We start from the raw sequence: 12,911 nt of genomic DNA, 5'->3' as shown, positions 1-12,911 counted from the left end.
CAAACTCCCAAACTCCCCTACAGGCAGCATAGGGGAGGCAGAGTATAGCACACACAGGCAGCACTCTGCCTGTCCTATGCTGCCTGTGTGTGCCATACCCTCCCTGCCCTATGCTGCCTATGTGCTATACACAGGCAGCATAGTCCAGGCAGTACATACAATGTCTGAGGTGTGAAGAGGTGAACAATGGGTGATTACAGCCTGAGCCTGAGGTGTGAACACTGCAGGGGGTGAACAATGCAGAGATTAAAAGGTGTGAACAACACAGGGGATTACATGTTTAAACAATACAGAGGGATTACAGCCTGAATCTGAGGTGATAACATGCAGGGGGGGCAGTTAATCTCAGTACTGATACCATTTAAAGCTTACACAAAATTAAGACATCAAAGCAGCCAGACAGGTGGGGGGCCACACAGAGGGGGGTCGAGGGCCGCATGCGGCCCGTGGGACGCCAGTTGGACAGCACTGCCATATAGCTTATGGACAATTTTATTCCATTCTGTGGTACAGTATGCGTAATACAAAAAGAAATGTTTTATAACATAGTTATAAACTTATGGTGGGGACGAACCCACTGAAGGTTTTCAGTTGGGCTCGTTGTGGCAGTAGAACCTTGCCAGAGTACTGCACAGAAGATTTGAGAAGAGGGAGATAGGAGCTTCTCTCCTTTGACTGCATGGTGGGTTGATTGATACAGACGCTACTACTGCTTGTGCTACAAAACACAGAAAGAAATCGCCAGCGCTCGGTCTAACCCACGCTGTAGCGTTGATCAGCTGCTAGAAACACACTATTGTGCCAGCGCTCGGTCTAACCCACAATCTGGAGTTGACCAGCTGCTATAGACGATAAAAAGCCATTAATTATACACAAAGAGAAAGAAAGTTTGCCAGCTCTCGTGCAGGTTGTTTGTATTTTTCTCTCACCACGGTTGTTGTTTGCATTAATTTTCTTTTTCAACCCATTTAAATGTTTTTAGCAGATTTCTGCCGTTAAAGTGGGGCGTTGGGCTCCGCGGCTCATCTGGCGCTTCCAGGGTAACCCGACCGTGCAATCAACGTCACGTTGCCCTGTGCGCAATTCCATACCTTTCAGGCTTTCATCCCTTGGCTCCCATGACTTTGGACTTTATAGCACATTTAGCTAGGAACCATTTCCTGTTCCTGAGCTCCTCCTTACCAACAACCTCAGATTGAATGGAAGGACTTGTCCATTTCTACAAACCCCTCTCTTAAAAGTGCAGCGCCCGAACAGGGACTTGAACCCTGGACCCTCAGATTAAAAGTCTGATGCTCTACCGACTGAGCTATCCGGGCTCCGTGAGCTGCACGTTTCTTGAACATTTTTGGCCCGACTCCAACTTTCTTTGCAACAGACAACACAAAGCAACACTGACCCCAAGGGGTACCTTATTTACAAATTCTTATTTACAAAATGCAGCAATGCATTTAGAAATGATGCCCAACAGGAAAATTCTTTACACCCCGCAGGAGGCAGCAAGACCTTTCCATTATTTATTTCTCAGTTTCTGATGGTGCTGTGTGAAAAAAAGAAAGCTCTCCGAGCCAGGCAGGAGTCGAACCTACAATCTTCTGATCCGTAGTCAGACGCGTTATCCATTGCGCCACTGGCCCATGTCCAAAGTGCAAGCCAAATAGATCCTCTATGCGCAGTCACATCAATTGATTAATAATGTTCAATGGATACTGTCATGGTTCCCCCGTGTTTTCAAAAGCGAGGATGGGCAGGACAAGAGAAAATCCTTACCATACTTACCAGAGATGGTCTTTTCCTGGCCGTGCTTTTTCCTGCAAGGCTTAAGTTTTACCTGGTCTAGAAACTTGAATGGAGAATGCCGCCACCTCCTCCAATCCACTTTACATAAAGGATGCACTGCAAGTACCCCAGATGGGACTCGAACCCACAATCCCCGGTTTAGGAGGCCAGTGCCTTATCCATTAGGCCACTGGGGCGCCCTTAGCTGTGCCTGTGCCTTAATGTTCTCTGTCAGGTACTCAAAAAATTTGCACAAATTTTAGGAGATAAAAAAAAGAGCATCATAGACAACATTTGTGGAAAACGATGCTGAAAAAAACAGTCAAAAGTCTTTGTCTGCCCCTCTTGCAATTTTTTGAAGTACGTACGCCAATTAAGGATGAAGGGTAAAGGGCTGTTTTACATGTTAATGTTAGTAAAATGGCATCAAGGGGAAAAAGCTGCCGTGACCCGGATTTGAACCAGGGTTGCTGAGGCCACAATGCAAAGTACTAACCACTATACGATCACGGCAAGCCGTACGCTTGGGGCTGCCAGCTCTCGTGCAGGTTGTTTGTATTTTTCTCTCACCACGGTTGTTGTTTGCATTAATTCTCTTTTTCAACCCATTTAAATGTTTTTAGCAGATTTCTGCCGTTAAAGTGGGGCGTTGGGCTCCGCGGCTCATCTGGCGCTTCCAGGGTAACCCGACTGTGCAATCAACGTCACATTGCCCTGTGCGCAATTCCATACCTTTCAGGCTTTCATCCCTTGGCTCCCATGACTTTGGACTTTATAGCACATTTAGCTAGGAACCATTTCCTGTTCCTGAGCTCCTCCTTACCAACAACCTCAGATTGAATGGAAGGACTTGTCCATTTCTACAAACACCTCTCTGAAAAGTGCAGCGCCCGAACAGGGACTTGAACCCTGGACCCTCAGATTAAAAGTCTGATGCTCTACCGACTGAGCTATCCGGGCTCCATGCGCTGCACGTTTCTTGAACATTTTTGGCCCGACTCCGACTTTCTTTGCAACAGACAACACAAAGCAACACTGACCCCAAGGGGTACCTTATTTACAAATTCTTATTTACAAAATGCAGCAATGCATTTAGAAATGATGCCCAACAGGAAAATTCTTTACACCCCGCAGGAGGCAGCAAGACCTTTCCATTATTTATTTCTCAGTTTCTGATGGTGCTGTGTGAAAAAAAGAAAGCTCTCCGAGCCAGGCAGGAGTCGAACCTACAATCTTCTGATCCATAGTCAGATGCGTTATCCATTGTGCCACTGGCCCATGTCTAAAGGGCAAGCCAAATAGAACCTCTATGCGCAGTCACATCAATTGATTACTAATGTTCAATGGATACTGTCATGGTTCCCCCGTGTTTTCAAAAGCGAGGATGGGCAGGACAAGAGAAAATCCTTACCATACTTACCAGAGATGGTCTTTTCCTGGCCTTCCCCCTTGTCAACAGACCCTGCCTTTGTTTTCTTGTTTCTCGCTTCTTCATTGGACTGGAGCGGATTGGGAAGCTTTATTGGCTTGCAGTTGTAACCCTGTTTCTTCTGTCCAGGTGGTTTGGGGGTGGGGAAATAGCCATCAGTCTGTTTTGTTTTTTTCCCTTCATGTGGTCAAGGAAGATGGCCAGGAAAAGAAAATGTCTGGCAAGTATGCTAATGTTTGTTTTTCTTTTCTCGCTGTTTCAATCTATCTAACATGGGAAAAAGACATACCCCGCCACAAGTACCCCAGGCGGGACACTGACCCACCATCCCTGCTGACCATTTTGGCTGACAGTTGTCCACAGTTCAGGATGAAAATGATGTTTGCGGCGAGAAAGGTTTCCTGATGTTGTGCCGTTTATTGTTAGAAGAGTCACCTGATGTTCTCTGGCCGGTTCTAAGCAGAGCAACACCACAACACCTTTTTTTCTTCCCCGGCTTTATTTTCTTCCCGAGCTGTAGACATTCATCCAAAATGACCAGTAGGTGGTGCTGTTTATAAAATCGTTATATTAGCTGGTTTAAAATGGCCAATATCTTGGAAATGGACAAAACAAATGTAATGTCAATTGCAAGAATGCCATGTTGCGTAAGCCTTGCTTATTTTTGATGGCAGCTACAACATTTTGCATCAGGTGATCCTGAAATTCGTCTTTTTTTTGCATATTTTTATCTTTTGAATGTGACCTTTCAGTGCGTTGGGCAAGGAAAATGCTGGATTGGAAGAAACACTAAGGCGACTGGGAGAAGGAGAAGCCAAATCGTTATGGCAGAACACGCTTTTCAGACATGGCTTAAGTATTACCTGGAATTGAATTGAGAATGCCGCCAACTCGAACCCATAATCCCTGGCTTATGAGGCCAGTGCTTGTATGTGAAAAACAGTTCTTTAAGAAAAGCAAGGTGCGGTTTTTTAGCATCATAATCTGATCAATTGGTATGTCGGGGTAGTGGCTGAAAAGGTGTATAAAATGTCGGTAGTGAGGGGGAGAGCATCTGGGAACAGCATCTGAAGTGAGCGGGGCAGCACGTGAGGGCTGCAGACCAGAGGAAGCCATGATCAACTGGCTAGAGAAAAGGAACCAGACCACCATGTTCTGTGTTTGTTGGTACTGGCTACCTGTCATGTAAAGGATCCAGTTCAAGATTCCTGTACTCGCCTTCAAAGCACTCACTGGTGCTGCGCCTCTCTATTTAACCACCCTAATCCCTAAGTACCCCCAGATTTAACCTTCGCTCTACACATGACCTCCTTCTCTTCTCCTCACTCATCATTCTCCTCCTCCTCACTCTTGCATCCAGGACTTCTCACACACTGCACCCATCCTCTGGAACTCTTCTCCCTGTCCCATTAGGCACTGCCAGACTCACCAAGCCTTTAAATGGTCTCTTAAAACTCACCTTTTCACTCAAGCCTATAACCTAAACCCTGAGAAATGAGATTACCCACTGAGCACCCCTAATCTTTCCTCAAACACTAACTCACTAACTGGTTTTCACCTCTCACTCCACACTTACTGTCACTTTACACTCCTACATTAACTGTAACGCCAGGCTAGTTACTCTGACCTTATGTCTCAGCCCCCCCTTTTAGAATGTAAACTCTTGTGAGCAGGACCCTCCCCCTAGTGTCTCCGATCCTCATCCAAATGTAACTGTAACCCATTTTTGTGCATCGTTTATATGTACACGTTAACTGTTTTTGTACCCCTTTATTTTGTAAAGCGCTGCGTAAACCGATGGAAGAACAGATATATAAACTGATATATAAATAATATTAATAATAATAAGGGCAGAAAATGCAAAATATAAAATTGTGACAAAAGGCTCCTTTTACCTTCCTTTCCTTGGTGCTGATTCTGCTAGTTGGCCTCTTCTGTGGTGGCCTCTTCACCACTTCCAATGATGCTTGCTAAATCCATAGACAGTTCACTTTTATATACTTTCTAAACTCCATCCCCTGGAACAGTGATCCCCAACCAGTGGCTCGGGGGCAACATGTTGCTTCCCAACCCTTTGGATGTTGCTCTCAGTGCCCCCAAACCAGGGAGTTATTTTTGAATTCCTGACTTGGGGGCAAGTTTTGGTTTAATAAAAACAAAATTTACTACCAAATAAAGCCCCTGTAAGCTGATAGGGTGCACAGAGGCCCCTAATAGCCAATCACAGCCCTTATTTGGCTCCTCCATTAATTTTTATGGTGCTTGCATTGCTCTCCAAGTCTTTTTACATTTGACTTTGGCTTACAAGTAAGAAAGGTTGGGGATCCATGCCCTGGAGCATTATAACTTTACTTAAACTCTTTTGTAATTACTACAAGAACAAGTTGACATTCCCCTTTGCATTACACAGTTTTGTGTATATTCCTAACTCCACTTACACTTCAGCCCCCTCCACCCCTTCCACAATTTCCAGAGAAAAAAGCTGAACTTTTGCAATGCATGTTTTGCTGCTTTTTCCAAGTAAAATTACTGTTTCACAAGTGCTCTGTACATGTGCAATTGTCCTTGAGTATTTAGATTTAATAAAAGATAATCTATGGGCTCACAATAAAACCCCTGGTGATAGCAACTGAAAATTCCCCAGATAATAGGAGTCACGTATGAGGAAAGGGAGTATAAAATTTCTCTCTTTGCAGAAAATATTCTATTAAAGGAACAGTAGTATCAAAAAATGAAATGTGTATAAATGTCATTACAATATAATGTACTATGCTGCACTGCACTGGTACAACTAGGGTGTTTGCTATAGAAACCCTACTATAGTTTATATAAATACCCCGCTGTGTAGCCCCGGGGGCAGCCATTCCTGCACTGGTACAACTAGGGTGTTTGCTATAGAAACCCTACTATAGTTTATATAAATACCCCGCTGTGTAGCCCCGGGGGGCAGCCATTCCTGCACTGGTACAACTAGGGTGTTTGCTATAGAAACCCTACTATAGTTTATATAAATACCCCGCTGTGTAGCCCCGGGGGGCAGCCATTCCTGCACTGGTACAGCTGGGGTGTTTGCTACAGAAACCCTACTATAGTGTATATAAATACCCCGCTGTGTAGCCCCGGGGGCAGCCATTCCTGCACTGGTACAGCTGGGGTGTTTGCTACAGAAACCCTACTATAGTTTATATAAATACCCCGCTGTGTAGCCCCGGGGGCAGCCATTCCTGCACTGGTACAGCTGGGGTGTTTGCTACAGAAACCCTACTATAGTTTATATAAATACCCCGCTGTGGAGCCCCGGGGGCAGCCATTCCTGCACTGGTACAGCTGGGGTGTTTGCTACAGAAACCCTACTATAGTTTATATAAATACCCCGCTGTGTAGCACCGGGGGCAGCCATTCCTGCACCGGTACAGCTGGGGTGTTTGCTACAGAAACCCTACTATAGTTTATATAAATACCCCGCTGTGTAGCCCCGGGGGCAGCTATTCCTGCACTGGTACAGCTGGGGTGTTTGCTACAGAAACCCTACTATAGTTTATATAAATACCCCACTGTGTAGCCCCGGGGGCAGCCATTCCTGCACTGGTACAGCTGGGGTGTTTGCTTTAGAAACCCTGCTATAGTTTATATAAACAAAACTGCTGTGTAGGTAAGAAAAGGTATTTGAAAAATGAAAATAAAGAATATATTAAAAAAAAAAAAGCTGCCGTGACCCGGATTCAAACCGGGGTTGCTGCGGCCACAACGCAGAGTACTAACCACTATACGATCACGGCAAGCCGTACGCTTGGGGCTGCCAGCTCTTGTGCAGGTTGTTTTTATTTTTCTCTCAGCACGGTTGATGTTTGCATTAATTTTCTTTTTCAACCAATTTAAATGTCTTCAGTTAAAGTGGGACGTTGGGCTCCGTGGCTCATCTGGCGCTTCCAGGGTAACCCGACTGTGCAATCAATGTCAATGGTGAATGTGAGAATTATTGGATTTGCTGCTGGTATAAAAAATGACACCCCCCCCAACTACCTCTTGCTTTTTTCACCCTAAAAGTATTCATACAGGAACTTCTGTGAGGGGTTGTCTATTGATTTTTTTTTTGTGATCAGTTCGCTTAAATGTGTTTTAGTTGGTTTTATAGTGAGAAAGGCAGTGAGTGCTGACATCCCAGGCACATTATATACAGTGAGAAGCAGTGGGTACTGACATCCCAGGCACATTATATACAGTGAGAAGCAGTGGGTACTGACATCCCAGGCACATTATATACAGTGAGAAGCAGTGGGTACTGACACCCCAGGCACATTATATACAGTGAGAGGCAGTGGGTACTGACATCCCAGGCACATTATATACAGTGAGAGGCAGTGGGTACTGACACCCCAGTCACATTATAGTGAGAGGCAGTGGGTACTGACACCCAAAGCACATTATATATAGTGAGAGGCAGTGGGTACTGATGGCAGGTATTCCGGCCCTGGCAGTATAACACTGGCACCGATACACAACATTGGCTTTGTTTCCTAGCCAGGCACTCATAAGCGTGTCACTGTAACTAGAAATGAACAAAACAGTGATAAAAATAAAAAAAACAAACAAAAAAGAAATATAAAGAGACTAGAGAAAGGGTCAAAAGGATATTACAGATGCCAGCTTACAAACATGATTTAATTTCAGCTAGTGAGTCAGCTTTTAGAGCATGTATAATATGGTACCTGTGAGAGTGGGATGAAATCTGCAGCAAATAAACAGAGCTAGTGAGGTTCTGAGGCAGGGTTGCCAGATTTATTTTTCCAAACTAAACTAAGTCATACCTCCCAACATTTTAAAAATGAAAAGACGGATAAAAAGATTTGGTGTGCGTGCATTTTTGACCACGCCCACTTTCATGGTCATGCCCCAATTACCACACCCCATCCTTTTTTTTTTTTTTTCCAAAAAATGCTCCTTTTATATAGTTGAAATGGTGGGATCAGACGCAAAATGTGCTACAACCTCATACTGTACTACCTAAGGGAAACAATATAGCAACTCCTACATATAAAATACAAATACAGAGAAGGCAGTCAGTTATAACTGAGTTATGAACTATGTACCAGTTTTTCCCCCCATACAGAGTACCCCTATACACAGTGCCCCCAATGGCCCAATAGACAGTACCCCCCATACACAATGCCCCCATACAAAGTGCCCCAATTGCCCCCACACACAGTGCTCCCAATTGCCCCCATAGAAAGTGCCCCCATACACAGTACCCCCCATACACGGTGCCCCCATAGACAGTACCCCCCCTACAGAAAGTGCCTCCAATTGCCCCCATAGACAGTACACCCCTACACAGTGCCCCCATAGAAAGTACCCCCCATACACAGTGCCCCCAATTGAGACATTTCCCCCATACACAGTGCCCCCAATTGAGACAGTGCCCCCTCCATACACAGTGCCCCCAATTGAGACAGTGCCCTCTCCATACACAGTGTCCCCAATTGAGACAGTGCCCCCTCCATACACAGTGCCCCCAATTGAGACATTTCCCCCTATACACAGTGCCCCAATTGAGACAGTGCCCCCTCCATACACAGTGACCCCAATTGAGACAGTGCCCTCTCCATACACAGTGCCCTCTCCATACACTGTGCTTACTTGTTCTTCAGCGGCTCACCTGCGTATGCGGCTCCTTTTGAGGCAGTGACAGGCCCTTTTATAAGGTTGCGCCCCTGGGTACATGTGACGTCAATACGCACGGGGTGCAACCTTATAAAAGGGGCTGTCACTGCTGCACAAGGAGCTGCATACGCAGGGGAGCCGCTGAAGAAGAAGGAGCACCAGCGCATCGCGCTGTCCCGGATACCTCAATGAATGTTCCTCATTTCGGTAATCTATTATGGAAATGCGGGACATTCATGGAACTATCCGGGACAGCAGGATGGGCTATCAAAACTGGGACTGTCCTGCAGAAAGCGGGGGGAGGTATGACTAAGTCAGTTCTAAAACCAGCCCAAATCTAGCCAAAAGCCACTTTGAAAGCAACCCAAAAATAGCCCAATATGTTCAATGAAAATAATTCTAAAAAAATAAAAGTATATTTGGGAAAACTTGCCTTTTTAAAGCGTATAGTCACTACCCAGTTACTGGGATGCCTGATAATTCCCTGCCCTCTGTGCCCAGTCCAGCTAATTAATGTTATATTACTGCCCCACATCCCAGTAGAAAGTAACAGTACAATCACATACCCTATAGAGCAGGGGGTAGAACTGCCCCACATCCCAGTAGAAAGTAACAGTACAATCACATACCCTATAGAGCAGGGGGTAGAACTGCCCCACATCCCAGTAGAAAGTAACAGTACAATCACATACCCTATAGAGCAGGGAGCAGGGGGTAGAACTGCCCCACATCCCAGTAGAAAGTAACAGTACAATCACATACCCTATAGAGCAGGGGGTAGAACTGCCCCACATCCCAGTAGAAAGTAACAGTACAATCACATACCCTATAGAGCAGGGGGTAGAACTGCCCCACATCCCAGTAGAAAGTAACAGTACAATCACATACCCTATAGAGCAGGGAGCAGGGGGTAGAACTGCCCCACATCCCAGTAGAAAGTAACAGTACAATCACATACCCTATAGAGCAGGAAGCAGGGGGTAGAACTGCCCCCACATCCCAGTAGAAAGTAACAGTACAATCACATACCCTATAGAGCAGGGAGCAGGGGGTAGAACTGCCCCACATCCCAGTAGAAAGTAACAGTACAATCACATACCCTATAGAGCAGGGAGTAGGGGGTAGAACTGCCCCACATCCCAGTAGAAAGTAACAGTACAATCACATACCCTATAGAGCAGGGGGTAGAACTGCCCCACATCCCAGTAGAAAGTAACAGTACAATCACATACCCTATAGAGCAGGGAGCAGGGGGTAGAACTGCCCCCACATCCCAGTAGAAAGTAACAGTACAATCACATACCCTATAGAGCAGGGGGTAGAACTGCCCCACATCCCAGTAGAAAGTAACAGTACAATCACATACCCTATAGAGCAGGGAGCAGGGGGTAGAACTGCCCCACATCCCAGTAGAAAGTAACAGTACAATCACATACCCTATAGAGCAGGGGGTAGAACAGACAGGTTGAGCCTGAAAGAGCAAAAAAAAATACAAAATGGAGGCTCTGTCTATACTGTCCAATTGCATGCTGGGTATTGTAGTTTTATATTAATCCTAGCTGTAGGCTAATTGTTAGATACAAACTACATTACCCAGCATGCAGAGGAACAGGCACACTAGGAGAAAAAAAAACTTTGGTTAGTTTCCAAACTACAAACCCACCAAGGCTCCAAAAACTAGCAGCCCAATTTGGCGGGAAAACCACCAACCTGGCAACCCTGTTCTGAGGTAAAGTTTGCAGCCTGCAAAACCTTCATATCAGTCTTCATTTCTGCAGTGTCTTCCTCTCTCCAGCCCTGCCTGCATCTGTGGCTTGATTGGTCAGTTTCACTGTCTGTCAGGAGAGCTGCACTCTGATTGTAGAAGCCACAAGAAGAAAGATCCAATCAGAGTGCAGCTGATTGCCAGAGCTTGCAGGAATGCATGAACCTACACAGATGTAAAGGTAACAGCGCAGAGAGAGTCAAGTACAGAGTGAGGTTTATTTTCTAATGTGCCAAGCAGGTTTGGGGAGGCTGAGCCTACCTTAGCCTTATTATCCGCCTGTGCCCATAAGGCTTCACACTATATATCCTCCCCCTCCACATGCTGGAGACAATATGGAGAGGAAGGCACAATACACCACATATTGTGGAGCTGCCCTGTCATAAGAGACTATTGGACAGCAGTGTTATCTCTTTTACAACCATTACAGTTAGGCCCATTAACATTCTTACTGGGTCTCCCATCTCTAAAGCTCAAAAATCACATCCAGAAATTAGCGCAATACTCACCGCAGCTAAACGGCTACTTGCTTGGAATTGGGAGAGAACAATCCAGAAGCTAGACAGAACTAGAAGCTGCAACTCAGGACATTCGCTGCATTGAATCAGACTTGGATTCTTAGTGAGGCCACAAAGGCCCGGGCCTAGGGCGGAACAAAGGGGCGACATGCCGCACAGCTGCACCCAAACTTTACCCACATACAGTGCTCCTTATGTGAGCTAAACAGACACGCAACCGCAGGATTCTTGGTAGAAAGAAGAAAAAGTCTTATGCCATTCAATTATTAATAAACAGTACATAACAGACAGGTAAACCCTACATTTTCCTACCATGTATATAAGTTGGGCACATCTCCCCCACCCAAACCACACCCTTTGTATTGGATATATCCCCTCCGTTCAACAGCGACATCACATTTTCCTAAAACAAAAAGCAGCTTTCACCCAGCAGCCATTTTCCCTCTCACACATCTTCAGTGACATTTACACAATATGAGGCTAATTCATCGTTTGGCCCAACGACGGGCATAGGTGGAGCCGGTGCGGCCCCTGATCTGACAGAAAATCTAACCTGCCCAATCGAGATCTGGACAATTGAAGCCAGCTGTCAGTCGGATAGGCCCGTCATTGGTGCCCATACACAGGCAGATAAGCTGCCAAATCAGTCTAAAGGACCCAAATCAGCAGCTAAAATCTGCTCGTGTATGGCCTCCTTTACTATTAACCTCTGAGCAACAGGAGTGGCAGGTATTTAAACATTTCAAAGAGGCTAATCATTGATTATTAGTGTTTTGTGAGGGGTTTTACGTGTCTTCTACTTTTAAGAAGGGCAGGGGAAACGGGGGAGGGGTGAGGTAGATAAGGGGAGGGGCAATGTGAAATGGATCATTATAGCAAAGATGTGCTAGTTTTGTGTAAAAAGACATACATGCATTTATGATCATAAAGTCAAATCTATCAGATATGCAGAACAAGCTCTGTTGTTGGGAGGGCCACACATGCAAAGACCGCAGTCGGATTATTTGGACAGGACATCATTGCAAGATCCTTTAGAGGATTATCTTTAAGTTTACCAAAAAAACTCCTTATAACTGTAATCCTTTCTTGGCACATTCACTTTTATATGGGCTGTATTTTCAGGAGATGTGTGTTCTCAAAGAATATTGATACTGGGAACAGCGCAGTGCCTCCACCTAGTGGACACTGAGGAACACAGCTCTAGGGGATTTCCACTAGGAAATAATCACACACAGCTTTTGCAGAAATGTTAAACTTTATATAACTGTTGGAGTTGGAAGTTAACACTTTATGTATAACTGATTTTCCTGCTCTGAGGAACCCATGTAGTTTATCCACAGCTGGCACAGACAGTCTCTATAGATGCCCAATCCCCACTTGGATCCGGATAAACCACAACCCTTAGGTTAGTTGAGTCCCTTCCCCAAGAGCTCTTTAGTCCCCCCAGGTAGCGCTACCTGCCCCAGAGTACCTTCCCTTTATAAAGGTGGCTGCTCCCACATAGCAGGCAAATGAGCAATACCTGTTCACAGCAGGGGACACACACAAGAGATACCACAGAGGACTGATTCCTTCCTGGCAGTCCAGCAGACTTTTATCCTTTCAAGTCTAAAGGTCCCCATACACGGGCCGACTATAGCTGCCGATATCGGTCCCTTGGACCGATTCGGCAGCTAATTGGCCCGTGTATGGGGAGAGCAGAGCGGCCTGGCCGACCGATATCTGGCCTGAAATTGGCCAGATCTCGATCGGCCAGGTT

At 45.6% G+C, this 12,911-nt stretch overlaps 6 non-coding genes and 1 pseudogene across 7 annotated transcripts in view; all 7 read right to left on the bottom strand.

Moving 5' to 3' along the window:
* c3p1 (complement component 3 precursor pseudogene) overlaps positions 1–10,655 on the bottom strand; it is an 86,473-nt pseudogene extending 75,818 nt beyond the window's left edge. Inside the window, 1 exon segment of the transcript NR_033392.1 lies at positions 10,580–10,655. The product of NR_033392.1 is annotated as a complement component 3 precursor pseudogene (transcript).
* On the bottom strand, positions 1,247–1,319 carry trnak-uuu. Its single transcript has one exon. It is a non-coding gene; the product is annotated as a tRNA-Lys (tRNA).
* Positions 1,565–1,637, bottom strand: trnah-aug. Its single transcript has one exon. It is a non-coding gene; the product is annotated as a tRNA-Arg (tRNA).
* trnar-ccu lies at positions 1,904–1,976 on the bottom strand. The gene has a single exon. It is a non-coding gene; the product is annotated as a tRNA-Arg (tRNA).
* On the bottom strand, positions 2,667–2,739 carry trnak-uuu. The gene has a single exon. It is a non-coding gene; the product is annotated as a tRNA-Lys (tRNA).
* On the bottom strand, positions 2,985–3,057 carry trnar-acg. The gene has a single exon. It is a non-coding gene; the product is annotated as a tRNA-His (tRNA).
* trnah-gug lies at positions 6,916–6,987 on the bottom strand. The gene has a single exon. It is a non-coding gene; the product is annotated as a tRNA-His (tRNA).
* Positions 10,656–12,911: the final 2,256 nt, after the last annotated feature.

The sequence above is a fragment of the Xenopus tropicalis genome, chromosome 3 (genome assembly GCF_000004195.4).
Source record: "Xenopus tropicalis strain Nigerian chromosome 3, UCB_Xtro_10.0, whole genome shotgun sequence".
Taxonomy (NCBI): Eukaryota; Metazoa; Chordata; class Amphibia; order Anura; family Pipidae; genus Xenopus; species Xenopus tropicalis.
The sequence above is the reverse complement of the archived record's forward strand: the minus strand, read 5'-3'. Positions and strand labels throughout refer to the sequence as shown.